This window comes from Pseudoliparis swirei, chromosome 21 (genome assembly GCF_029220125.1).
Source record: "Pseudoliparis swirei isolate HS2019 ecotype Mariana Trench chromosome 21, NWPU_hadal_v1, whole genome shotgun sequence".
Classification (NCBI taxonomy): Eukaryota; Metazoa; Chordata; class Actinopteri; order Perciformes; family Liparidae; genus Pseudoliparis; species Pseudoliparis swirei.
This window is the reverse complement of record NC_079408.1, coordinates 9,745,877-9,772,772: the sequence shown is the minus strand read 5'-3', so window position 1 is coordinate 9,772,772 and position 26,896 is coordinate 9,745,877. Positions and strand designations below refer to the sequence as shown.

Below are 26,896 nucleotides of genomic sequence, written 5' to 3'. Positions count from 1 at the left end.
GCTGCAATTTTCCCACAATACAACAGCCGGATAACAAGTGGTTGCTTAAAAAGCACTTTCAGAGGATTGATGTGTGTGTGCGTGTGATGACCAAACTTACAGAAAAACTATAGACTAAATGTATATATATACATTTTGAGTCTTTGTCTAAAAATACTGTTTCATTGTCGCCCTCCTCAAAGCTCTGCAAGGTCAAAAGCAACTCTTTACAGTGTGCAGAAGAAAGCATGGTGTCAGATTTACATCATATGTCGCCGGTGTGAGAGGCTTTATTGTTTAGAAATTGTTTGTAATTTCCTCTAATGCCGCTGTTTTCTTATAGACCGTGTAGATTTTTGCCCAGGGCATACAAAATGATTGAATTCTGTTGTTTCAGAGTTGGAGGATAGGTTTTTATTTTCTTGAGCGAGTGCCCCGTGACAGTCATTAGTTATCACACAGCTCCATCCCATATTGATCACTCGGAGTGGTCAGGCGATCTGATATCACCTCGTCTCAGACTATCAACTACGGGCAGATTCTCCATCTCCTCCAGATCAACAGGACGAAACCAGATCCCAACGCATCACGTGTCAACACACGGTGCTCAGAATGGGCGACAGGGACAAACACATTTTTACCACTTGACAAAGTGCAGCTGGGACAAAGCACACACTGAGAGAAGAGAACTGAAATCCAACTCTTCGCATGTATCCCACACACAGTTAATCGCATAACGGGGCGTTTGATCGTGATCGTGGGAAGCGCTCGCATGAATGACAAACAACAGGTTTGTTCAGTCATTCTAGAGAAGTCCAGTTGTTTGTGTGGGCTGCTTGGCGAGTACGCCCTGAGGTCTGGAAGCTGCCTCGGTATATATGTGGTCAGCAGGTCAGATGTATCTGGCAGCTCATAGTCCGACTGCTCCACCGCCCGCAGACTCAAAGTGTAATCTTTTAACAGAAACAACACTTTCACGAAATGTAAAGAAAGTGACCGTCGGATTAACTCTGAATTTACAAGATTTATTTGCAGAACACAAATGTTCATGTCTGTTAGAGTGGACAACTAATTTACCCAACAGTTTTTTATTATTATTTCTGACCGTATTTAAAGCCATACATCTTTGATTCAAAGATGATACATTTTAGGTGAAGTATATCAAATATGAATACACTGTAGAATGTAGTACATACACTTCTAACTAGGAGTAAAATTCATAAAATTGCATTACAAGTCTAATGAAAATCAAGAAACACAAACATTATTGCAAGTTAAATCAAGTAAAAGGTTCCTTTTTAATAAAAATATATATGTGTAAGGCTCTGTTCTGTGTCTTCTCTGTCTTCTGTCTCCTCTGTCTCATTCCCCTCACCTGCCCTCAGCCTCTCCTGTCTCCTTGATTGTTTCATTCCCTGCACCTGCCCTCAGCCACTCTCGTCTCGTTACTGTCTCATGTCGTACATCTGTTTTCTCCCCTATATATTGTGCCACTCTTTCCCTTGTCTGTTGCTGGATTGTTGTCTTTTTGCCGCCGTCCTGTCTTTCTTGCGTATTCCTGATTGTGCCTGCTTCGACCCTGCCTGCCTACCCTGAATCCTGAACCCAGTTATTTTTGTAAACTTTTGCGTCATTAAAGAGCGCCTTTTGTTATACACGTTGATCCCTGCATATTTCTCTGCGCATCAGCTCCTGCACCTCGCTACTTGTGACGTCTGGCGTGACAATATTCATATATTAATAATGTCCTTAGTGGGAAACTAATTTAATCTATATGATTATATGCTTGAACTATACTTTTGCAGAAAAACTCCAACAACACCAAAAACCTTCATTCTAGGGACAGGAGCTCAACCTCATCATCCAAGTTTTCCATATCTTATTTTCCAGGCATTAAATGGTGTTTGGCCATACTTGTATGAAACTACCGATACTCAAAATAAATCAAAGACTGCCGGACAAATAATTTTAAAACTGCAGGTCCAGATCATAAAAGTTATTACGTAAAAAAAAAAAGTACAACCCATCTCAGTACTATGTATGTCGTGTGTGCACGGGAGGTACAGCCACAGGAGAATAAATCTGGCAAAAATCCGTCCAACTACATTAGTCTACTCTACATGAACAACTCGATCCAAAATCCATAACTGGTGATTTAAGAAGTTTTCCTTCTCCGTGAACCTTGGCAGGAAGGTAGATTCTTGTGACAAATCTTGACTCTGCTTGTACAAATATAATAAACTGTCTCTACACAGAGAAGCAACAGGAGTTTGGTGGTCGGGAAAACATTTAAATGACTAAACTTCAAAGAATGCTTAAAAATCCCACAGGACAAACTTTCAGGATGCTGGCTGCTAGAAAAGCCGGTCCAACAATAAATTGAGGTGAAGAGAAAAGGGAGCACGGAAAATGTCCTTTCGTGACACTGCCACTCACTCAGGTGAACACGTGCAGAAGTGTTCCCTCCCTCTATGATCTATGGACTGTCAAGATGGATATTTTCTGAAATACTTTGTCAAATTTCTGCCAAACCAATATGAACGGCCTTTGATACCTGCTTTAAAAAAAGGGGAGTTCATAGGAACCACAGAACACCTTTGCTATTGGGTATAAACTAAAGTGTTTGGAAGTACTAGACACTTGGAAGAAGGAGGTATCCAGAAAATATCAATTGGATGTCACAGACCACATGTTGTCGTCGTTTCCAAGTACAGGTTGTTTTTGTTTCCTGGCTTTTGTTTTGGGAGAGATGATTCATACGCAACAACATTGTGGTTGAAACCTTGACATTTTGACTCCAATTTAGGCCTGGGATTATTCACAGAAAGGATTCAGTGAAGGAGTCGTGGCCTTTGGAAAGGACCCATGTGGGTGACCTCAGTCCATAACATTCTCCATCAACTATTCTCTCTGTTTTTCCATTTGTTCCATTCAGCAAAAAATACTGAGATAATCTAGTTGTTCGCGTCTGCTTCTGGAACCACATGGAGACCTCCAGTTTCTTCAAACTGAACCGCATCACAGCGTCTCCCCTTTGTTGGTCCCCCGAATTGCATGAATTTTAAAAATAAACCTAAAGGTAAGTTCACAACCAACTCTGCCAGAAAAAAAAGATATAAGGATGTAGCACCAGTGAATCCCTGAGAAAACAACTGTCAGTTTTGGCCGTATACTGATTTGTGGTTTTTGGCATCCTACTATGGTTATCAGGATAATGTTCACCACACACACGCACACACATACACAAACTCTATGGTGCTCAAAGGTAATAATATATTTCTGATGGGAATTCTTTATTTACAACAAGTACTAAATATTAGAGAAACTCAACGCTGCTCGCATATCTCCCCAGGCCTGCTTTGTAAAATGTTTATTACACCATGCACAAATAGTGAAATTATGGCTGCAGCTAAAGACACGTAAAGAAAACCGGACAATTGACCACTGCGGATAACTTAGTGAAAAAGATAGCGCTGGAAATGTGCTCCCCTGGCTCTTAGACTACCGCCCCCTTGTGGTTAACTGAGTGTGAAATGGCATTGCTGAAAAGGAGTATCTGCACTCACAAAACAGTCCTTGGAGTAAATCACATTGTAAACTTATATCTCTATACGAGAAATGAAGACAAAATATGTATATATATACTCAGTTACTATTCTACTACAACCAATAGTTACGTTACTATTTTAGTCATAACAAGTCAAAAAGTTTGGGATACCCGACAAGTATAAATTCTGTTGATGAAACTTAGTTTTGCACTCTAATGAGTTTAATGCGTGATGAAATGTAGGTATTCAAGCGCTAAAGCAATTCATTCTTCCTCCCATGGACTGTTGTGGGGTACGTTAGTAAATTGAAGAGGTCTTTGAGAAGCCACGGCAGCTCCACAAACATTAACATTTTCATTCTCCTCTCATCGCTAACAGCCCCAGGGAGACCCAGCTATTAACAAAAGGCACGCCCAGTGCTCCCAAGTCTCAGTCTCGATTCATACACATCCACAAATCCCTTGGCAAAAGCTGTTTGTGTTCACTAGAGCCTGCAAGAGGGACAGACAGGAAAAGAAACACGAGACAAAGACAGAGGAAGGAGAGAGAGAGATGTAAAAAAAAAAAAGCTCAAGAACAAACACTCTCCCAAAGAATTTAACTTTCTGCAACGGAACACAGCCCGTGTCTGAGCTTCTTCACGGTTCATCTGGGTAAAACCAACATTTAACCTATGAGAGCTTAACCTTGCTCCTGCATAAGCCTGCAGATCCATACGAGTGTGACACGAGGCTGGCAACGAGACACCTCTGGTGGTGTTTGCCTACCTGCCTGTACTGGAGGTCGTCGAAAACAGGCGCAGTGCGTTTAGGTATTATGTAAGATTATTATCATGAACACAAGTGTAACAAAATCTGAAACATCACTAAAATACTACCGGTAGGTGAAAAGATTAGACGGAGAGAGGCCAAAGCATTTATTTGGGATAATAAATGATTTTGAAATGATAAAATACAACGAAAACAGACTGCCTTTTTTACTTAAATATATTCTGTAATCGTTTTAACAGAAATTTACAATAAATTTTGATTCCCCTTTCCTTTCGGCTTCGACCGTACTGATGACATACGAATCAGCTCGGATTACTTGTCTGCCCGACGAGGGGTGAGGTTTATAGGGCGAAGCATCCCTTTAACAAAAGCTTCCCTTTACGTGCCGTGCGGTCCAGATGACAAGTCTCTGAAAAAAGATGTGTAGGAATATCTGCAGTGCGGTGACATCATCGGTACGTAAAAAGGCTTTGAGCCAGAAAGAGTGCAAGAGACGTGATTCATAAGGCAGTAGGCAAAGCAAGCCAGGATTAAAAAGCTTGATGCTCCCCGGGGCAGGTTAAGTAGAGGGTGGTTGTGAATGACAATTTCCACACGAGAATTTGATAATGCACGACAAAATCAACATTGTGCATTCGCTGCTATCCACCCTTCTTCCACACGGTTGACTCTGATGTATTGCGTTCATCAACCCCAGAATGAATATTATACTTTTGCAGAAATGCAAATACTCCTTCAAATTGCATAGTTTGCTTATTTGAACACCTCTGCAAATGTTCTGCACTCAAAACACACGGACAGCGGGGCTCATTTTCTTGTCTGATAGAAATTGAATGCATAGTTAATTTCACAGCAGGTACAAGTAGAGCCAACTAGAATTGCTGATGGTGGAAGTTGTTTGCCCAGCAGGTATGCAACACATCACTGACATTTGCCTTTGTTCATTCACAAAAGGTCTTGGGCCTGCTGGGAGCTCGCCAGTCTGAATAGTAAAATGGTCTCTTGGTGGGCAGAGTTGAAGAACCAATCACACTTAAAAGATGGCCTCCCTCAGGGATTAATGAGATATGTATGGTCATGTAAAAGCCAAATGTGAAGTGGAGTAACTTTCACGCTAATAATCCAGGGGATGTTATATGTTGTCTCACCAGAGCGGTGTGATTCAATCATTACAGGCCAATACCAGTAAAATGATCCACTGGTGTTCGGCTTTGAGGAGCAAATTAATCGACTGCTTGCAGTTGGGAAAAGAAGTGTGGAATATAATAAGTGTGGTATTAGTGTGTATTTCATGATCACAAACAAATTGAAGTTCACATTTGAGTGAGTTCGAGAATCAGTCCAACAAGTTTACCGTCGCCATTTCTAAATCCAACTTTCCTGGACCACGAGTGCTGCACTGCACTCGGCTCCGAGAGTGAAAGGTGTTTATCATGTAATGGTATCCACAGTGGAGCCACTGCAGGGCGCAGATAGCAAGCTGCCGCTGTTTTCAGATCATTTCTGTTCCAGCAGTCATAATGGTTGTTGCTGCGATAAAAGATGGCGGCACCGTTCTTGGACCTTCCTCTGCTCTCTTTTGGGCGAGTTAGTACTGAAGCGATTCATCGCTCAAAGGACATGTAGACAAAGCGCAATTGTATTTTTAGACTTTCTGAAACTTTTGTATGCTCATGTCCCTTTTCTTATTCCCAACCTGCAAGTTCCTGTTTTCCCTTAGAGGTCTCTTTTGTTTTTATCTGTGACTTTTTTTTGGTATTGCCACTAAAAACAGTAACAACTCACGCAGAGGTGCAACAAAGATAGTAAAATGGACATGACATCCAGACACATCCCTCTGTAATACTGCACTAGTAGTTGTGGCTTGAGACAAGGAAAGACAACACTGCCCCCTATAGGTATAGAACACGTACTAATATCCAGAAGAGCAGAGTGCGGGTAAGAGGGAGGCAAGTATCGTCTCAAACCTGCAGAAGCTTGTCATAAACACACTCTGATGCCTGGGTTGCGCAATCAACGTGTTTAATGAATGTTGAATCATGTATTTTCCTAACTTGATCTCACATTTTAAATAAGAAATATTGATCTGTGGGAGCGTAACACGAGGGAAGAAAAAGTTTCGGAAATATCTAAATAAAATGTATCATAATGTATAACTACTCTGTGTATAGTTAATGCCCTGTGTACCTTTCATTTTGAATATAGTCCAGCTCAACAGTATATCACCAGTGCTCCAAACTGGAGCTGCAGCCACCCCCATCAAAGCGAGCCGTGAGACCATCAATAGCCCTTGAATCCCCTCTTCTTCTTTTCATTCCGTCTCTCATCTGCAGCTCGTTGCGCCTGGCTGTAGCTAATCTGGCTGTAAGCAGCGTGGGCGGCAGCGGGCAAGGGCACAAAGGGGCTGCTGGGTAAAACAAACTGTGGGGAGACAACAATGATTGACGGCTGTAATTAGCTTGCAGAAGTTGTGCCGACGGAAGAAGGCCGAGGGGATGAAGTGGAGAGATTGGCGTGCGGCTAGACCACTTGGAAACACACACACACCTACTCGTTTTTATGCAAACACGATGTATGAGCATAAAATATGCACTTCTGCAAAGAAATGTATATGGAACCCTGAGGGCAAAGTAACAGCTTCCTGACAGCTTCATCCACCAGGCTGTCAGGAAGCTGAACTCTCTCCCCATCCTCCCACTCCGTCCTCTTTCAGACTCACATGTCTGAATGCTGCTAGCACAATTTATGTTGTCTATATGTTTACATGTTTCTTACTATTTTTGCACTTTATGTTGTCTATGCACTTTATGTTGTCTATATGTTCACAAGTTTTTTACTATTTTTGCACTCTATGTTGTCTATATGTTGCACAATTCACTTTATGTTGGACAGAAGAGAAACGCAATTTCGATCTTCTGTATGTTTGCACATATGGAAAATTGACAAATAAAACTGACTTTGACTTTGACTTTGACAAGTCCATGACTTCAGAAGTGGTGGGAAATAAGTTGTATCATGTGAGTTGTATGTATGAGTGTTTTTGGAGTTCTTGTATGACTCATGTTGGCCACAAGAGCATTAAGTGCACCATTACTCCATGTTCTAAATATTAATATTCTAAATAATATCAAAAAGAAAAAAAGGCTAAATATGCTGGCCCCTAGATGATTGTAAAACCTCTAATAACACAGGGCTCTGTAAGCCCATACAATTTTTTGGAAAGGCAGACATTTTTCTTTAAATTGTTTAAAAAAAGATGCTCATATGAATAATATTCATAATCACCAGGGCAATTTCTAGAGCCTAAATTGTTTGGACATGAAAAACCTTTATATATATATATATATAAAAAGAAATACAAAATAAAAAACACCTGTACAGCAACATGCACTGAGCATTTCAAAACAAAATTGTATTAACGTCATAAGACCAAAAATAAAGTCCATAATGGGCAACCGTGACGACACACCTTCGGATCTTAACGGAGGTTTTTCGCACCCCGTCTTGCTCCTCTTGGCTCCTTTTATGTGGAGTATCATGTCAGTGTCAGCATGGCCATTAAGGCAGAGCGAGGGAGAGAGGACCGCAACTTGCAGCCAAATGGTCCAGAGAAATGAGGATTCCATCAGGCTGACGGACCCCTCACCGGCTTTCTGAAAAGGTGTCATTTGCTTTAATTTGATTGTTCTTTCTTGGTCAATAATATGATTTTTTTTTTTGCCCACCTGCGGATCCTCCTTAGTCTGCCCTCTGGCAAATAATCTGACGTGTACTTGCATGCATATACTTTTAGACTGTTCAGAGATATTTGAGAGCATTGTATTCATAGGCACTTTTTGGGGGGTGGGGGGGGGGTGTACTGATCATCTCCAGCATTGGCTCCAATGCAGAGAATATTCTGAGAGTTTGGATTTTGAGCACGGATGCCCTTTTAACAGATTATTTGTTCCATCATGTAGTTTACCAATTACATGCTAATGCTACTTTTCACCACAGTTTACAACTGTTGTCTGTCGTAATCTTTCACAAGGAGGTTAGCTTAAAAACATCATATGTCAGTCTTATCTGGCTGCAGAGAGAGCTGTGTACAATCTGGTAAACTGCCTCAAGTGATGACTACAGGTGTAAAAATGAAGAAAGAGAGAAAAGAGGTATAAAGAAGAGAACTTAGTAGACTTGTGCAGCCCACTCCTCGGCTCTTCTTAAGGCTCGTGTCTCGGGCCACGTGAGCCACTCCTCACATAACCCAACTGCATCTCCAACCAAACAGTCAGCAATGGAGTTGCATTGTTGGAAATGTGAGTGCCAGATAAATTGACGAGGATGAATAACGCGTGAAACAATATCTACGGTTTTGCCTTCAGACATACTCTTTGAATGCAAAACATTGAATTGTTACATGAAATAAAAGACGTCGGGTAGCAGTAACCCTGATTGTGAACATCAAGGTTTTCGATGTTGAAAAAAACATAACGGCAAGAGTGGATTGTCAATTTCTTGCACTGTTTTTAAGAGGCTGGTTAAAAATGGTCTTGCTGCCAAATGGCTTTCAGCAGGTAGTAAGCTCCAGAGCAAACTGTGCCCTGATTCAGGACAGCTCCGCTGATACACCTGTCAGCTCCCCCATTAGACACCTGGAATTCATAGCTACAACCTCTTATTTTAATAAGGTCTGACTGCTGGCAGCCTGGGTTCTATAATTCTTATTTCGGGGGAGGCTTCGGATTCGAGTCATAATCTAATGTCATACTAATGCCTACCCACTACCTTCCTGACGTGGCTTGGGTTATAGAGCAGTTCTTTTAACTTGCTCTATGGCCAAGTGTCTGTAAATGAGAAGTGCTGCATGTGTGCATTCTGAGACACTACTGGCCCTTTTTAACCCAAAAAAATAATGTTATAAAACACCGTCACTAACATTGGGTATATCTTACCCGATATAATGTACCTAAAAAATACTTCTAAATACTGTCATGACCCGGAGTTTCTGTCTCGTTTTGAGTCTTATTTTGAAGTCCTTGTGTCATCTGTCTCCCTGTGATTGTCTGCCCTGGTCCTGATTGTTTCCTTCTGTGTGATTGCTGGCCCCGCCCTCTTTGTGTCCACCTGTGTCTCGTTCCCCGTTGTCCAATCACCTCCGCCTGCCTGTGTATTTAAACCCTGTTCGTCTCATTACCTTCGCATTGAAAATGCGGAAGGTTATGTTTTGATTACCTTCGCTCGATGGTGTTTTGAGCCCTCACCGGCACCTTCCAGGCAGCCGCTGCCTGGAAGGTGCCGGAAGGTGGTCCCGCCCCCCAAAACTCTGATCCAATCAATGCGCTACCCCCCACTTGGAGCGGAGCGCATATTCAAACCCACTTGGAGCGCATTTGGAGCGCATTGCATATTCAAACCCACTTGGAGCGCATTTGGAGCGCATTAACCCACTTGGTTCAACAATTTCAAAGGTACGTAGCTAATATATTTATATTTTTTGGGCCGGCTAATGTTGTGGTAATGTTATTTCAACCTGCTAGCTAGCAGATAGATTATGCTAATCTTAGCTGTGGTAATGTCATTTCTACCTGCTAGCGAGCTAAATCTGGTTAAAACATTAGGTAACAAAGTAAGATTAATTACTGTAGATTAATCACTGTATTTTAGTGATTGTTAATGGTTAGTGGTAATCTTTCAAATGATGCCTGTGAGGCACTTGACGTTGAGACTGGTTGACTTCCAGGCTGCTTTGGAATAAGGATACCTCTGAGGCAGCCACCAGTTTTGGATAACTCTGAGGCATCATAGGTAGTGTTGACTGCCAGGCTGCCTAGTCGTTGGTATACAGGTTAACTCACAGGCATCCAGTTGGTTTTAGATACCTGTAAGGCATCTAGATGGACATTAAGAGGGGCTGACTCCCAGGCTGCTTACTAACACTGGTTAGCTCTCAGGCAGCCAATTAGCTTTGGATGCCTTTGAGGCACCTGACGTTGAGACTGGTTGACTTCCAGGCTGCTTTGGAATAAGGATACCTCTGAGGCAGCCACCAGTTTTTGGATAACTCTGAGGCATCATAGGTAGTGTTGACTACTTTATATCAATAAAGAACTACTTTAAAGACTTTAAAGACTACTTTATATCAATAAAGAACTTCAGAAAGCCAGCTCCAAACTATTACACCCCAGTGTCAATAAGTGTTTCATTGTCACATTGGTATGTGCATCAAATCTGAATTTAATACTGTGTTCGTGTCATGATATGTCTTTCCCATTTTGTTAAGGCGAAGCCAAGGACCTGTGCTCCTCCGTCGGTGCTCTGGCTGCCAGGAGCATCGAATTTAAAGAAGTGGCCATGCTGCCGGCATCAGACCCCACTGTGGCCACAGGGAGAGCCACGGAGTTCAAGTAATTTGCAATATTCCACATCCTATATATGGGCTCTGACAGGTTTAATAGACATTATTTATCCTGAATTTATGTTTTATCTTTTCCTCCAGACAACAGCTCCAGCACTCGCCAACCAGGTGAGGTCAAATGATCAATTTGACCTCCTCACGACACCTTGGGGCCAGGAATGGTAGAGGTGGTGGTGGATATTTTAAAAGTGTGTTGACACACATTGAAAATATTAACAATTAGCAATTTGTTGTTTGTTGTGTTCATTAATTAAATATCTTCATGTTCTACATCACTGTGTATGTGTCGTGAATTGGAAGTGTATTGAACTTGGCATCTTGATTTAACTAGTCTGATAATTTAGCTAGCTGGGCCTGAAATCGCATGGTGTAAATTACAGATCCGACATATTAGGCATGTGGATTAAGGCAAATAGTCATGGTGACACAATATGTCAACACTAATTTCTACAGCTTCACATAAGGGTTTATTCCAGTAGAGTGTTACAAGTTAATGAAACCCCAACTTACATTAATTATTTTAAAAATGTATCGTCAGAGGACACACACATGATGGAGGAGAGACATGACTGATGGGGTGTGACATATTCTTTATTGAAAATAAAGGCCAAGTACAACCCTCATACACACAGTAAAATGGTAAAAACAAAATTTCACACGCAAACAGCTTAGTTTACTAAGCACTAAGGATGGCAGAATTTAATACACTATAAATATTATCTAAATATTTTATTGGGGCAGTGTGGGACAGGTCGGAAAACTGGGGAAAGACTACTTACGGGTTCGCTGTCTTCGCCTGCGCTTAAATGCCCCGTCGTGATGGACAGTTTGTATCTGCCGCTTGTTGTGGTCTGTCTTTGAATAGTTTGCAATCAGGTGGAGCAGTCCTCCTCCTGATCTCCTCCACCGTTATCTGGTATCTTTGTAAAAATAATTTCTGAGTCACACTCAAAGAAGGTTTCAATGTTTCAACAATATTATTCGTAACAATATTATGATTTCATCTTCTTTACATACAGTACAGTATTGTACACATGTAATGTCTGTACATAGCCCTTCTGTCTTGACTGCCATCCCAACAGATGTTCCTATAACCCAAAACTGTGATGGGCTCTGGGAAACCAGTCACATGGTGAAAAGGGACATTTGAGATTAGAGTGAAAATACTAGTAGGTCGAAACTCAGTATTTTGGTGAAATTGGGTTTTGATTCAATTATTATTCTATAACATGTTGTCTATCATCCCTAAACATATCTACTTGTTTTTCATTAATTGAATGTGTTAAAATGTGCTTTATTCAACCAGCCAGTCTATTTAGAACCCCTCTCTTTAAAGTTGTTTTTGTCAAAATTCTATTCCATGAAATCTAACTGATCAGCTGACTTTGGGCAATCATAACATTTGAAACAGACAAATAATGAAAAATATTTGAAACAAGCTTGAAGTCAGCTTCCAAAAGGTCAAATTTCACCATGTGACTGGTTTTCCCAGATCCCATCACAGATGGTCTCAGCACTGTTACTACCACACTACCACTAAAATATAAACCTGTCTTGAAGAAACCTATGCCTAGCTGTGCACTTCACCTTTGCTCGATGCCCGAGCATGTCCTCAAAAGGCTGTGGACCTTCTGACATGCCGGCTGGGATGGCGCAGTCACGGATGGTGGAGCAGCAGGGCCGGATGGGGCAGGAAGGGTGGATGGAGCAGCAGGGCTAGATGGGGTTGGGGCTGGGGCGGAGGCTCCACCAACCAGTGGTGACTGGTGGAAAATTGCGATCTTTGCAGATGGTCCTATAAAGTCACAAGAAGTAACCAAATTTGCTTTATGAGGAGATGAACTAGTGTTGTAGTACTCGAGTCCAGATGGCAAGATAAAGAATAACTTACCACCTTTTGACACCTGCAGGGCCTTCCGCTTCCGTCCTACTGTATAAAGACATTGCAAGGAAATAATAAGTATTTTTGGGGGAATTATTGAAGTCATTGTTAAATGTCAGTGTGTGAAAGAGACTTTTTTTAGTCATTAAAGTAGGTCTAGGTTGAACCTTACCCTTCCTGGGTGCCATTTCTTCATAAACTGAAAGAGAAAGGCAATATGAGTGTGATTAGTATTATCACATAATGTTAGGCATATGCAATGTTAAAAATAATCTGGCAGATTTATTCAATAGGCCTATCTGTATGAGGAGGCATGAGGACAATTTAACTAAGGGATATCAGTCTACAGTCAACCAGTCTCAACGTCAGGTGCCTCAAAGGCATCCAAAGCTAATTGGCTGCCTGAGAGCTAACCAGTGTTAGTAAGCAGCCTGGGAGTCAGGCCCTCTTAATGTCCGTCTAGATGCCTTACAGGTATCTAAAACCAACTGGATGCCTGTGAGTTAACCTGTATACCAACGACTAGGCAGCCTGGCAGTCAACACGACCTATGATGCCTCAGAGTTATCCAAAAACTGGTGGCTGCCTCAGAGGTATCCTTATTCCAAAGCAGCCTGGAAGTCAACCAGTCTCAACGTCAAGTGCCTCACAGGCATCATTTGAAAGATTACCACTAACCATTAACAATCACTAAAATACAGTGATTAATCTACAGTAATTAATCTTACTTTGTTACCTAATGTTTTAACCAGATTTAGCTCGCTAGCAGGTAGAAATGACATTACCACAGCTAAGATTAGCATAATCTATCTGCTAGCTAGCAGGTTGAAATAACATTACCACAACATTAGCCGGCCCAAAAAATATAAATATATTAGCTACGTACCTTTGAAATTGTTGAACCAAGTGGGTTAATGCGCTCCAAATGCGCTCCAAGTGGGTTTGAATATGCAATGCGCTCCAAATGCGCTCCAAGTGGGTTTGAATATGCGCTCCGATCCAAGTGGGGGGTAGCGCATTGATTGGATCAGAGTTTTGGGGGGCGGGACCACCTTCCGGCACCTTCCAGGCAGCGGCTGCCTGGAAGGTGCCGGTGAGGGCTCAAAACACCATCGAGCATTACCTTCGCATTGAAAATGCGGAAGGTTATGTTTTGATCGCCGTGTATTTATTTATTTATTTATTTGTATGCGTGTTATTCGCAAAACTCAAAAAGTATTGAACCGAATCGCATGAAATTTGGTGGGATGATTGGTTATTATCCGGGGACCAGTTGATTAGATTTTGGAATCGATCGGGTCAAAGGTCATGAACAGGTCAAAATCTTCTTGAATCGCATGAAATTTGGTGGGATGATTGGTTATTATCCGGGGACCATTTGATTAGATTTTGGAATCAATCGGGTCAAGGTCAAGGTCATGGAAAGGTCAACATCTTTTTTTTTTACCATAGCACGATACATTTGTCCAATTGGCATGCAACTAATGCCAAAATGTTCATAATTCAATGCCCAATCTTGTGATATGCGAAGGTATGCGCTCTACCGAGTGCCCATTCTAGTTCCCCAGTGTGTTTGTCGTCCTGTGTTACCTGTCGAGTTGGAATTCAGAATTAAATATTGGTTTGGAAGTTAATGTCGGCATTTGGGTCCTCTCTCTCTCTCGCTGCGACAGTCGTGACAAATACATTAAAATACAACTATAGAAGGCAACCTGAAATACTCTTCTTTTATTTCTATCCGATAGAACTTCTCAAAAACAAAAAACAGGTATCATGGGGGTACCCTATAAAAAGGCAAAAAATCGGGTGACAAATTAGGGAATCTTTAATGCAACATGAAAGAAAATAAATAATAGAGCTATGAACTTGTTCTTCAGTCCACCTTCTCCTGGGACACGTGAGCCTTGTCCGGTGAAGGCACCGTCTCCCTGTGAGGTTAATATCTACCCGAAAATGTTGTACCCTCCATCGGTCACACGCGTGTTGAAAAAATCAGGGATTGAAACGGGAAGACACGCCTACCTTCGATGACATCAGTGAGCAGCCTGAAGCTACACAATGACTCACGCATGGCATGGGTAAAAAGTGTTCTAGGGTTTAAATAAGACTGATTTGAAGTGTGGATCACCCCTTGGTGTATTTAACACTTGAGATTGACTATTCATCACGGAACGGTCTCCAGTAAAGAAACACAAGTTAACTAGAACGGGCACTCGGTAGAGCGCATACCTTCGCATATCACAAGATTGGGCATTGAATTATGAACATTTGGGCATTAGTTGTATGCCAATTGGACAAAAATGTATCGTGCTATGGTAAAAAAAAGATTTTGACCTTTCCATGACCTTGACCTTTGAACCGATTGATCCAAAAATCTAATCAAATGGTCCCCGGATAATAACCAATCATCCCACCAAATTCCATGTGATTCAAGAAGATTTGACCTGTTCATGACCTTTGACCTTGACCTTTGACCCGATCGATCCCAAAATCTAATCAACTGGTCCCCGGATAATAAACAATCATCCCACCAAATTTCATGCGATTCGGTTCAATACTTTTTGAGTTCTGCGAAAGATTTTGACCTGTTCTTGACCTTGACCTTTGACCCGATCGATCCCAAAATCTAATCAACTGGTCCCCGGATAATAAACAATCATCCCACCAAATTTCATGTGATTCGGTTCAATACTTTTTGAGTTTTGCGAATAACACGCATACAAATAAATAAATACACGGCGATCAAAACATAACCTTCCGGCATTTTCAATGCGAAGGTAATTAGTTAAGGGATATGTTATGGCGTAAATTATCCTGGGAAGCGAGCAGGCCAAAAAAAAAAGTGGGTTAAGACAGAGGATACAATGTTTACCACTACATTGATCCAACTAGGAAGCATGACTAAATCTACTGTGCGTGGTTGAGCAATATGGCATTACGGCTGGATATTGGTGGAGCACAATATTTCCACATGCTGCGATTGAGAAGCACTCGGTCTCTTGAGTGTATACCGAGTGAAAATGAAAACAGATTATGGAGACGCCAGATAAAATGGCCTCACAGTGTGTCGTTCCAGTCACATGTCGACCATATTGACTTCACGCACCTTTCTAAAGCTGCACTGCAGTCCCAAAAACTTTCCTCCAACTCTCCAAATATGATGGTGGGCCCTGGTCTGTCCAGCCTGAGGCCTTCGCTGTTGCATTATTTGTCTTCTTCTGAAAATGTTCACATACGAGTAAGGTTATTTGCTGTCAAGAAGACAGGAGGCTTGTCATAAACGAAAGAGGTGTGGAGCCCCGTCAGTGGCTGCACAGTGTTTGATACAGAACAGCTCGGGGGCTCTCACTCTGACAGTTCAGTACAGTCCAAATCAAATTTTGATGAGACTTTTTTCCAACATGGGGGCTCACCTACGAACTGAGATCTGTGTACAATTTCTGGGATGCCGTCCATTGTCATTTTAAGAATAGTTCAGTTGCATGTTAAACTTAATGTGCATTCTTAAATAAATGTCTCCTTTTTAAAAAATTCAATCCTCATCTCTGTGTGAAGGCGTGTGGTCATCAGTGCATCATAAAAAAGATTTTTGGATCGACTTATTGTGCGACAATAACGGTATGAACGTGGTCTCGACAAAATAACATTTAGGTTGTGTTGCGTGTTTAGATTTAAATATTTACAGGCCCTTTTTTGGAAATGTATATGGACAAGTAGCGATAAATCGGTGTCTATTTTGACATCTGCATTTTTCCAAAGCATGAGCTTCAGTATAGTATTGTATAAGAACAGTAATGATAGACACATGGTCGCATTTAAATAGAGCGCCAAAATCTGCCGAGGCATCTGCTAGATTATTAGTTATTGGATGTACAAATTCACTTCTGTGCAACAAATTGGGGAATCATTTAAAGTATGTTAGGGTCCCCCTAAAATCTAAATCAATTACAAATATCATTAATTTTCCTACTCTTTTACATTTATAATAAGTTCCCTTTTCTTGAAACTTTCTTTAACTGCTGTATACGGGTGCAATTTCTCTTCTGACAAATTGTCTTGTCCTTTATGGATACAGTCTCATATCTCCTCTTTTTCTGCCCTAAAAGCCATCAATAAGTCCAACACTGTGTAGCTCTAAACTCAAACTCACTGTTTACCAGCAGGTTTAATGCAGAAAGCCCTTAATTGCATTCATTATCTAAAGCTCCAGGTCTGGGCCAAGGTTGTGGAAAGAGATGCGGGATTTCAGTTATCTCCTGTTTATTCAAAAAAAATATATAATAATAACTGGCAGCGTTGTAGATAATAGGTAATGAGCACATATTGTGAAAATAAATAATGAAAAACGAAAGGATTTCCTCTGCACTTTTATCATCCCCATTTCCCAAACAGAAAAGAAATAAGGATGTGGCTTAAGACATATTGCAAGTCTGGAGGAAAATAGAAGTTTCTTTTGTGAGGGCATACATAATGGAGTCCTCCCCTTCCCCGGAGGAGAAATGGAAAATGGGGATTTCATTCAAATGCAGTGCACGAACATATCAGAATTTATCTATAACAGGATGTTAGCTAACTAAAATTAAAAAATAATCACACTAAGATCATGTTATAATAGTTAACAATAAAGTTGCTCTGACTTTGAATCTCGGTGTGAATGTTTGTACACTGTAGTTTTCAAAGTGACAGCAAGTACAAAAAAACATCCGGAATGTTATTAGATTTTAACTTTAAAACTAATATACATCAAATCAACAGTTCCATTAGCATGCGATGATTCAGGCTTTATAACGTGTAAGCATTCTTAGCTGGCAATGGGATCTCCAAATGCACAAGGACCTAAGTGTTTATGGCATTTATGACAACGGTAAACTGGCATAACCTGCCACAGCAATGCGCTGGCTGAGGCCATAATGATGTGGGCGGTTTGAATATTCATATTAAGTCTCCCTCTTTATGTGGAGGCACCGAATGATAGTCCCTACATTTTTAATAGTATAGGAGAAACCTATAAAGTTGAGTAACTGCAATAGAATATGAGAGAAATATCTTTCGTGGCAATGTTTAAATATGTATATAGTGACAAAACAAAGTAGATGAGAATGTTACGTATGTTAAGCTCACTGTAAGGTCATTAAAATCTAAGAGATATGTTCATAGTCCTGACAAGGATATTATATGAATATTATGCACGGTTGAATAAATGTTCCATTTTTCTTTCATGGTTTAGGACTTGATAGTATTTCCCTGTCCGATACTGCTTACATTTTTCATGCATTCCAGATGAATATTTTAATACGCCTCTTGCAGATTCCATGACACTGAAATATTACAGGTATTACAAGTAACATATTACAGTTTAGTTGTTGGTATTTTTTACTCACACAGAAATGAATGACGAGGAAGAGACATTTCCTCATATTTCAAATAATGGACCAATTGTTTCTTTTTAGATTTCTGATTATTTGTTTGACTGAAGGATCTCAGTAAAGACGCATCATTTCTAAAACTGAAAATCAAGCTCTCTCAAAGAATTAAGATATTAAGGTATACAATAGCTGATTTGGTTATAAGGGCATTCCACACAGCTCAATATTTGTATTCGTTTGCATTCTTCCTGATCTTCCACATCTTGCATAACTTATGCCCACGAGTTACAAGTGACGACAAATTATTTTTAATCCACTTAAATTATAACGACACAAAACATCTGCTGTTACAAAGGATAACCACAACCGATCCAAGTACAGGACTTTGGTTCAGATTTCTAAAAAAGGTCCAAATGCAACTTCTCGCAAATAATCTAAATGTTTTACAATGAGTATTAAAATACCTGTTAAAGCTTTATTGGGCTTTATCATGAGTAAATTGATTGTCAGTTAAAGCTATGCTATTCGTACAGGGCTTTAAGGAAAAGCATTCTCTGTGCATACACAACATAACAAAAGCAGTAAAACCTCCAAAAATAGATATCTTCCAAGCACACAAAGTGAATTTCAATTATTTTTTATTGAGCAGGTCCATGCAGTTCCTCGATTAAACAGCCCATTTGGGGCTGCCAAATTAATTGGCATTCTCTTTTAATGAAAGGATTCATACATTAGCATCTGAGTGAATGTATTACACCCATCTGGCAGACAAGCGTGTGCTGATTCTGACTCAGTAAGGTGTACGCTCCCATCCCAGTGAGTTACATCAGATGACATATGTAGGGGCAGATGGGATGGATAGTTCTCCCAGGTTTATTTATCAGGGATGGCGGCAGCATGTTGAACCAACTGATCAGGCCAGGTGCCAAAATCAGATCGCAGCCTGATTGATGAAAACTGAAAACAAACACACACCTGAATATGGAGCAATGACAATCACAATGTTGATGGTTACTCGATCCAAAGCAGTTAAGTAAATTGTTAAAAACTGAATATGCAGCGTCAAATGATGTGCTGTAAAAAGAATGAAGAGATTGTCACCTTATGGCCTTTACAAATTAATAATATCTTAGTGTGAGATATCCGCAGAAGTTTCAAAGTGATCAGGCTGAACTGCAATCCCAGATGTGTATCGACTACATCTTGTTGGTTAAACTGTCAAAATATTTGATAAGCAGAGAGCAGAAGTCCATGTTCAGTCCACTGGGACTCTGCCTGCTTCATGGGGACTCCATGACCATATGCTTTACTCCATTGCTCACAATATTCCCATTGTTTATTCTCTCCATCTCCCTCTCTATCAACCGTTTACCTGGCAGTCGTCCCGGGAAACCATCACCCGAAAAGAATCACAGGAGACTTCTCCTCCCAACTCCGACTTTGTTTTCCACCTTTCAACTTTTCTTCCCACTTTCTTAACGTCATTCTTTCTCCCATCAAATCCCCCTGACATACGCACACAGTCGGTGCCTTTGAGATCCCACACAGCTTGAGCTGCTCTCGAAATAGAATAACTGTTGCAAGTAATCGAAAAAGATGTTGGTCCCGAGAGGAAGTTGCGTCTTTTACTTTTGAGAGGCAAAACGGGAGATCAAAATATAAAACATGACATAATCATCATCTATAACATATTTGTTTCACTCTTTTTTGGCAATAAAATGTTTCAAAAGGGACATGTGCAAGACAGACCATAAAGAGGTGGTTGGGCTGCTGGTGGCGGGAACCTATTCTATCTCATGTCATCCATCTTTGTTCCTGCTAAGCTGTTATCGGCCAAAACATGTCAAATGACGCTCCAGCACACAACCAGAAAAAAATATTGACATACTATTCTAATATTCTCTGTTTTTACATGAAGACGGCAGCATTACATTTCAGTTTCACTTTTTTTCTAATTCAACTGTGAGCTAATTCATTGCGTTAGCCAACACATTCACCGGGAGATAGTAGCCAAAAAAGTACACAGTTTATAACTTTATAAAATGTACATTGACTCATTAAAAACCCTCAACCCAAAACCAGAAGGGAATCAGGGCTGTTCGTCACCTACAGCGCTCACTCTCGAATCCACTCAGAGCTACATAACAACTTTTATTTCAGCAAAAAGTAAGCAGGTTAATCACAATGAACAGAGGCAGCTGTCACAAGTCAATCACTCAGGCAGTTATAGTATATTGTTATAGTGGCCTGTTCTACTATATGTTCAACAGCACATTATATCCACAGTGGAGTATAGATGCCAGCCTGTGAGGCTTCTTTCATGGGAAGCAGGACAAGATGCCCTGAAGCGGAACAACAAACACTAGTTGATTACACTATATTGTTTTGTCTGTTTTAGGTGCAATGAAAAAATCCAATAAACAGTCAGGTTATTTCAGTAATGTTGTCGCCACCTTGCTGACTGTATAACCCTTTTAATATGGCAGGAAGGAAAGAGGAAAAAGAGGGGGAGGAAGAATGACAGTTCCATTACCTGCGAGTCGCAGATGCTGCCTGCGATCCACCAAGTAGACTTCTTTCTCCCCCAATGAGTGCTTATCAATACTGAAGGTGGGCCATCTTGAAGCATCAGAAGTGAAGGCTCCCATCGATCACAGCCTGAAAAGTCAATCATGTTTTTCACAAATCAAAAACCCCCAAAAAGATGTGTGAGTCATCTGAGGACTGCACCCTGTGCATGGAGAACTGTGTGAACAGCCATACTGTATCTAATAAAGTGAACCTGCGACGACGTTGATGATTACTCACTGCGGTGATGGAACTTCTCAAACAGCCGCGCACATACTGGAATATTGAACCGTGCAGGTGTTGGAGGACTGACAGTTTATTCACATAACCCCAAATGTTCCAGATGTTCATACTGTTGGCATACCTGCACTGTAGCCAATGGGCAACGTTTGTGATGCACAGTGCACAAGCGTTTCCACCCGACAGGAACAGCAGTTAGAGGTCAGGCGCTTCAGCAAGAGCCGACTCACTGGACGGTAGACTTATTGATCAGATTATTACCTTCGCATTGAAAATGCGGAAGGTTATGTTTTGATTTATTTGTATGCGTGCTTGCGTGTTATTTGCATAAGTCAAAAAGTATTAAACCGAATCGCATGAAATTTGTTGGGATGGTTGCTTATTATCCGGGGACCATTTGATTAGATTTTGGGATCGATCGGGTCAAGGTCATGAAAAGGTCAAAATCTTCTTTGAATCGCATGAAATTTGGTGGGATGATTGGTTATTATCCGGGGACCATTTGATTAGATTTTGGGATCGATCGGGTCAAAGGTCAAGGTCATGATTGAATGGGTCAAAATATTCTTTTTACCATAGCGCGGTCAATTTTTATCCAATTGGCATGCAACTAATGCCAAAATGTTCATAATTCAATGCCCAATCTTGTGATATGCAAAGGTATGTGCTCTACCGAGTGCCCGTTCTAGTTTTGTATGTTATTGTTTTGTTCTATTTATATGTATAAAAAGCCTGTAGATGGTTCATACTGGTTACAGACACCGTATCTTAACTGGCAATCACGTACTGGTCAGTGTGCTGACCACTCCCTGATTGCTATTCAAATACATCCCGGCTAAATGTTTGTAATGTATCTAAATCAACAACAAACAATTATTACTGCCAAAAGAGACACTCTTGCTCCCATTATGTCCATGTCAAGGAGGATAATGGCTCTCTAATGTTAATTACATTCTAAATTGAGATCAGATGAGCACATCTAAGCAATCATCGTAGGGGCCATCGGAGGCCCCAATCTAAAATCGCAGCCAAGCATAAGTAATCAATAGCCAAATATTCCACATAAACAATATCAGGGATCACACCGGGACACTTCATTGTACATACTTTCCTCATCATTGAACTCCTGAGATAGAGTAGGTGGCAGTTCTTCTCTAAATGGGTATACAATTGTATTCCTATATCATTACAAACTCTTATTCAGAGAGGTATGTCATCCATTATCAGGTATTCCTTATACTCTATATATATATATATATATACACATATTATTGTAAATGTTTTTTTGTTTTTTTATTTATTATTTAATCGTAAATAACAAAAAGATGGGGGAAATAATGAGAAAAATATATAGAGTAAAGTAAATTAATAGGGGATCCTCATTCGCTCTTTACCATTTTTGATCCATTCTTTTCAGGTCAGCATTACTCATCTTTTCCCTTTTTTCCCCATTGTTCATGGGAACCTGCTCTGATCCTTTGGAAAAGAGTCAATTCTTCCATAGAGTATATTTCCTCTACAATGTTTTGTTGTTTTAAATATCTAATATATAGTGTCTACAACATCCAGATGAATGAATTACTTCCTTAATCAGAAGATAGGTTTGAATACTAAGCCAAACATAAATAGATTTTCATTCTATGAAAAAACACTTTGTCACCATAAAAGAAAGATACAAAGTGTCTTTGAACAGTTAAGCTAACATCATCCGATGTTAATGGCCTTTATTTTAAAGTGGTGCGACTGAATACCCAAGAGTCAGTGGATTTAAACTTTAATATCTATGAATAATTAACGCTCTGGGAGAGACCATTTAGCGAGCCAGTAAAGATGAAGGGAACTGCCACGTTAAATATTGAAATTTCCAATAGGCCTAGACTAACCCTGAATTAGAAATGATTAAACCAATTCCCTTTTTGTTTAACAAGGTTAAAAACCAACAGACAACCCCTAAAACCTCCAGTGTATCTAAATACTACATATACAACATGCTATTCCCAATTGAAAGCCACCTGCCCTAACTAATACTATGTGTTTAACTCATGAGCGTGTTAGGGGTTTCTTTGAACTTTAGAGAGCCTCTGTAGTACCAACAGGAGTACACAGCTCCCGAATGAGAGTGAGCCTGAAAGGCTACGCCTTTGCTGAGCAAGCTATCTCAGCAACTACAGAAGTCAAGCGTGTAAGAATGGCAGTGTGTGTGTGTGAGTCTGTGCCAGAGTGTGTGTGTGTGTGTGTGTGTGCTCTTCAGTCAGGCAGGAGGAGAAGGATCATTGAGATAACTAAAGCCTTGGCAGAGTAAAGCCACGCATTTTAAAAGACCAAATAGTGAGAAATGAATAAAACGGCCTCATCATCGAGGGTTGATGCCAAGTGCTATTACACACAGCGGGAGGAGGGAATCGTAGGCCTTAAAGAAAACAAGTGCCATCCACATGTTTGGCTTAATGTGAGGACTCCGAGTCATCATCTTTGCAAGCATTAATGACATTTGCCATCACTGCTTGGCAACAACTTCATTACACAGGCATATATCCATAAAGACTCAAACTACGGCCGCTGGGTAAACAATGCTGGCTCTTTTTCCAAGAGCATCCATAATGAGTTTTTCAAAGTCATCGACTTTTGCTGGATACATTAAAACATAATAACAGGGAAGCAATGCCAAATGTATGTTCAGATTCCGAGATGCTTTAGCTGTAAAAAAATAGCGCGTATTGATGATCTAGCAAACTTTGAGCAAACTCCAAGGTTGCGCTGATTGGCAGAACATGTTTAAAAGGTATTTGTCAACACAAAGGAAGACGATAGTCACGCGACTCTCGTTTCTTTCTCGCTCTCTTCCTGCCATCGTGGGCCCCACGGCGCCCTTCAGGCTGACAGAGAGGGCAGACAGGCTGAGCTCGGGTCGTGTGCCGACCCGTGATGAATGGGTTTGGGCATGTCGGGTGTTGGGCTATAAGATGCCCCGCTCCAGATAAATGCCTGAGCTTTATGTTTTTAAGCATTCTCTTCTCCTAATAAAGATGTCTATCATCTGTAAATAAGTAACCTTGTCGACCCGCCAAGTCTGCACGGAGCAAGGGGAGCAGGGTGAGATCAGCAACCCGCAAATCAATCACGCATGAACAACACGACAAGATGAACTAGCCTGCGATAGCAATTCCAAGAGAATGTTGCAGCATAAAAAAGGGATAATGAAAGGCAAGAAGCCATGCCAGTAATAGCATCAAGCTAATAAAAGAGATAAGCAATCAAATGGGAAGCCGACTTGCGGTAAAGGGAACAATATCGGTTATCATTCTGAAGGCATGGGGGGGGGGGGGGGGGGAGGCTTTTCATAGCTGATGTAAACCAGATTAAAAGAAAGACTTTTCAAAATATCATCAAACTTTAGACGAGGAGCTAATTAAAACCCAATAACATTGAGACAATGGCGAACAGCTAGACGGGTTGCTGCATTGTGTTGGTATTATTTATTAATGTATGAAAGCCTTTTCAATGATGTGGAATGCATGCGCTGGAACAGGTAATGATGTGTTTTTGTTCTCATGTTTTGCAAAGGTGCATCATTTCCAATTTGTTCCTGTCATGGTCAGATTTGAGAAGGTACATGAGACCTCATTGTACAGCGGCAGAAGTATTTATTGACAAGAAAATACATGATAATGTAAGGCATCTATGTACATGGTCATCTTCCCTCATGTATCGATTCCCGTCTTATCCGATCATTGTAAGAAAGGAGAGATATCGTGTTTTGGATTAGAATAATCCCTGTTTACCCCCTCGGCAAGATACTGGCACTTTTTGGGGGTTTGGGTGGGTAAAGGGACGCCGAGGCAGGATTTGAGGATTTAGCTAGAAAGCTGAGGTGACAGTCATGGGATATGGATGCTATTTAATGTACATTATTATTACTTTTGTATTAATTCATGTTTTTCTCTGAGAATTTAAAGGACACTTTGTGTTTAATGTCAAATGCAAAGGTAAAAATCCATATCTACATTTCAAATGTGGTGTAAATTGGCCAAATATACTGCACAACGGGTTATATTCTCTCAGCTAAGTATCATTTTGAGCCAACGCTATAGGCACAGACAAGCCGTACAACAACGCTGTGTTTACTCCACTTCGGAGGGAAATTGTCCAAACAAGGAGGGTGAGAAAGGATCAGAAAAAAAAGAGGTAGGGGCTGACAGAAAAAGAGGGAATTGGCAGAAAGGTAGAGGACAGGAGCTATGCGACTGGAATCCTCCTCACTCCAACAACTCCAATACACACGCTCAGATGATGCATGAAAATCCATTTATGCCACAAGCCGGGAGGGAAGACAACGCAGAGAAAGAGGGAGGGAGATGCAAAGGATGGATGGAAAGATAAATGCACCTGCTGGTTTTGTACAGCCAAAACGAATAGGACCAACGAGCAAGTAAAATATCAGTTACAATTCACTTTTGGTTTCTCAATGGTAGATTCATCTGAGACGTTCGAGGCCTTTAGATCTTACACCGTCTTGATGAGCAGTACAACCTAGCCCATTAATAGATGTAAGGCTTAGTCTTGTGTTAAAAGAGTTGAGATATTCTCTGTTACATTATTCTTTTTCAGTTTGAAGTTAATCAGTGTGGCAGCTGTGGGGGTGGAGTCTCCAATTTGGCCTCGGTTGCTGGCTGTTTGGTAATCAGCCAGCTGCTCTGGCTGATTGGCAAACAGTCAGCAGTCGACGCTGCTCTCTTAAAAAGGAGCAGTTGAGAGTGGAGAAAAGAGTGAGCAGAGGTGCCGTTGTGCGGTCTGCTGTGCTGGAGTGTGAATTGAATCAAGCATGTTCCCGAATACCTCGTCGTTGGCGACTCCTTGGTGCTTTGGGGGGAAACCCACGGGTGACGGCCCGAAAGCCGTTACAATCACCAAATTCATAATCAAGTGTCTAGATTCAGGCCCGTTTGACGGGTCTTTGACTTCCGCACGTCTGATGGAACTCATGTGCTTCTCACCAATATATACAGTAAATACAATATATGCACATTGTATATGTATATAGAATATACTTTTTTTATAATGTATTTTCTTTGTTATTATGCGACGTATACTGTATTTTACATACAATGAAGAAAGGAACATGAAGGCACCAATAACCTTCTGGAAGAAAAAGTAAGAATTCTATTTCATCCTGTTAGAATTCTAATTGAATTTACCACCCCATACTTAATTTGATCATGAACTCATTGCACACATACCCCTTCATTAGTTTACATTGCGCATAATACCTATTATTTGTACCCAGTCTTCAGGCGCTGGGGGAAAGACTATAGGTTGACTGTCATGCTTTCACAGACGAGTGAGGCCCTGAGAGCTGCTCTTTATAAAGTGGACCTTACAACAGATCACGAGGTGCTTGAGTAAAAATGGACTTCTATACACTTATTCGCTGCCTTGCCACATGAAGAGCTGTATTTACCACATCCGGTCCAAAACGGTCCGTTTATCTTGTGACGACCAACAATAAAGAAAAGAGTCGTTACTTGATTTCCATGTTAAAAAATAAATAAAAATACATGGCACGGTCAAAACCAGGTGGATTTATATGAGGGTATAATACGAAATAAAGACACCAGAAAACAATTGGGAGAAGGGCAAACGACTGGATTCGGTCAGAAGGCGAGGGTGCCGATGAGGACCGTGTCAAAGAAATCGGCGATGTTACAATACCTGTACCAGTGAATGCTGTGCCAGACGTATAATTTGTGGCCTCAACTTCATGCAAACGTTCCCACCTTTTGACTAATGTGTGCACTCCAGATAAGTGTACAGAGAGCCAGCACACCTCCGTTTCTAACTGGAGTGATGTTGTGATGCTGTTAGAATGCAATTACACATGGCAGCCATGGTTACATTCTTCTGCATCCAGCGTCAGACTGTTGACCAATCGTTCTACATGGTGCATTCTGCACATCAACAGGCTTGCCGGAGACTGACGCGTTGAAAAAGATGTCCAAAAAAACGCTCACTTCGCGTCCCAGACAACGATCAGGTTCCTCTGAGGAATAGGACCCACAAGGTACCTCCACAGGGATGGGGAGAACTCTGGGGTGTATCATTTTGGGCTTCTTTGGGTAGTTTTTTGATAATTGCACGCAGGCGCTGTG

The 26,896-nt window shown here is 40.9% G+C and overlaps 1 long non-coding RNA gene across 1 annotated transcript; it reads left to right on the top strand.

Moving 5' to 3' along the window:
* The first annotated feature begins 9,522 nt into the window (after window positions 1-9,522).
* Window positions 9,523-10,792, top strand: LOC130211946 (uncharacterized). Its single transcript, XR_008835207.1, has 3 exons — window positions 9,523-9,747; window positions 10,560-10,683; window positions 10,776-10,792. It is a non-coding gene; the product is annotated as an uncharacterized LOC130211946 (long non-coding RNA).
* Window positions 10,793-26,896: the final 16,104 nt, after the last annotated feature.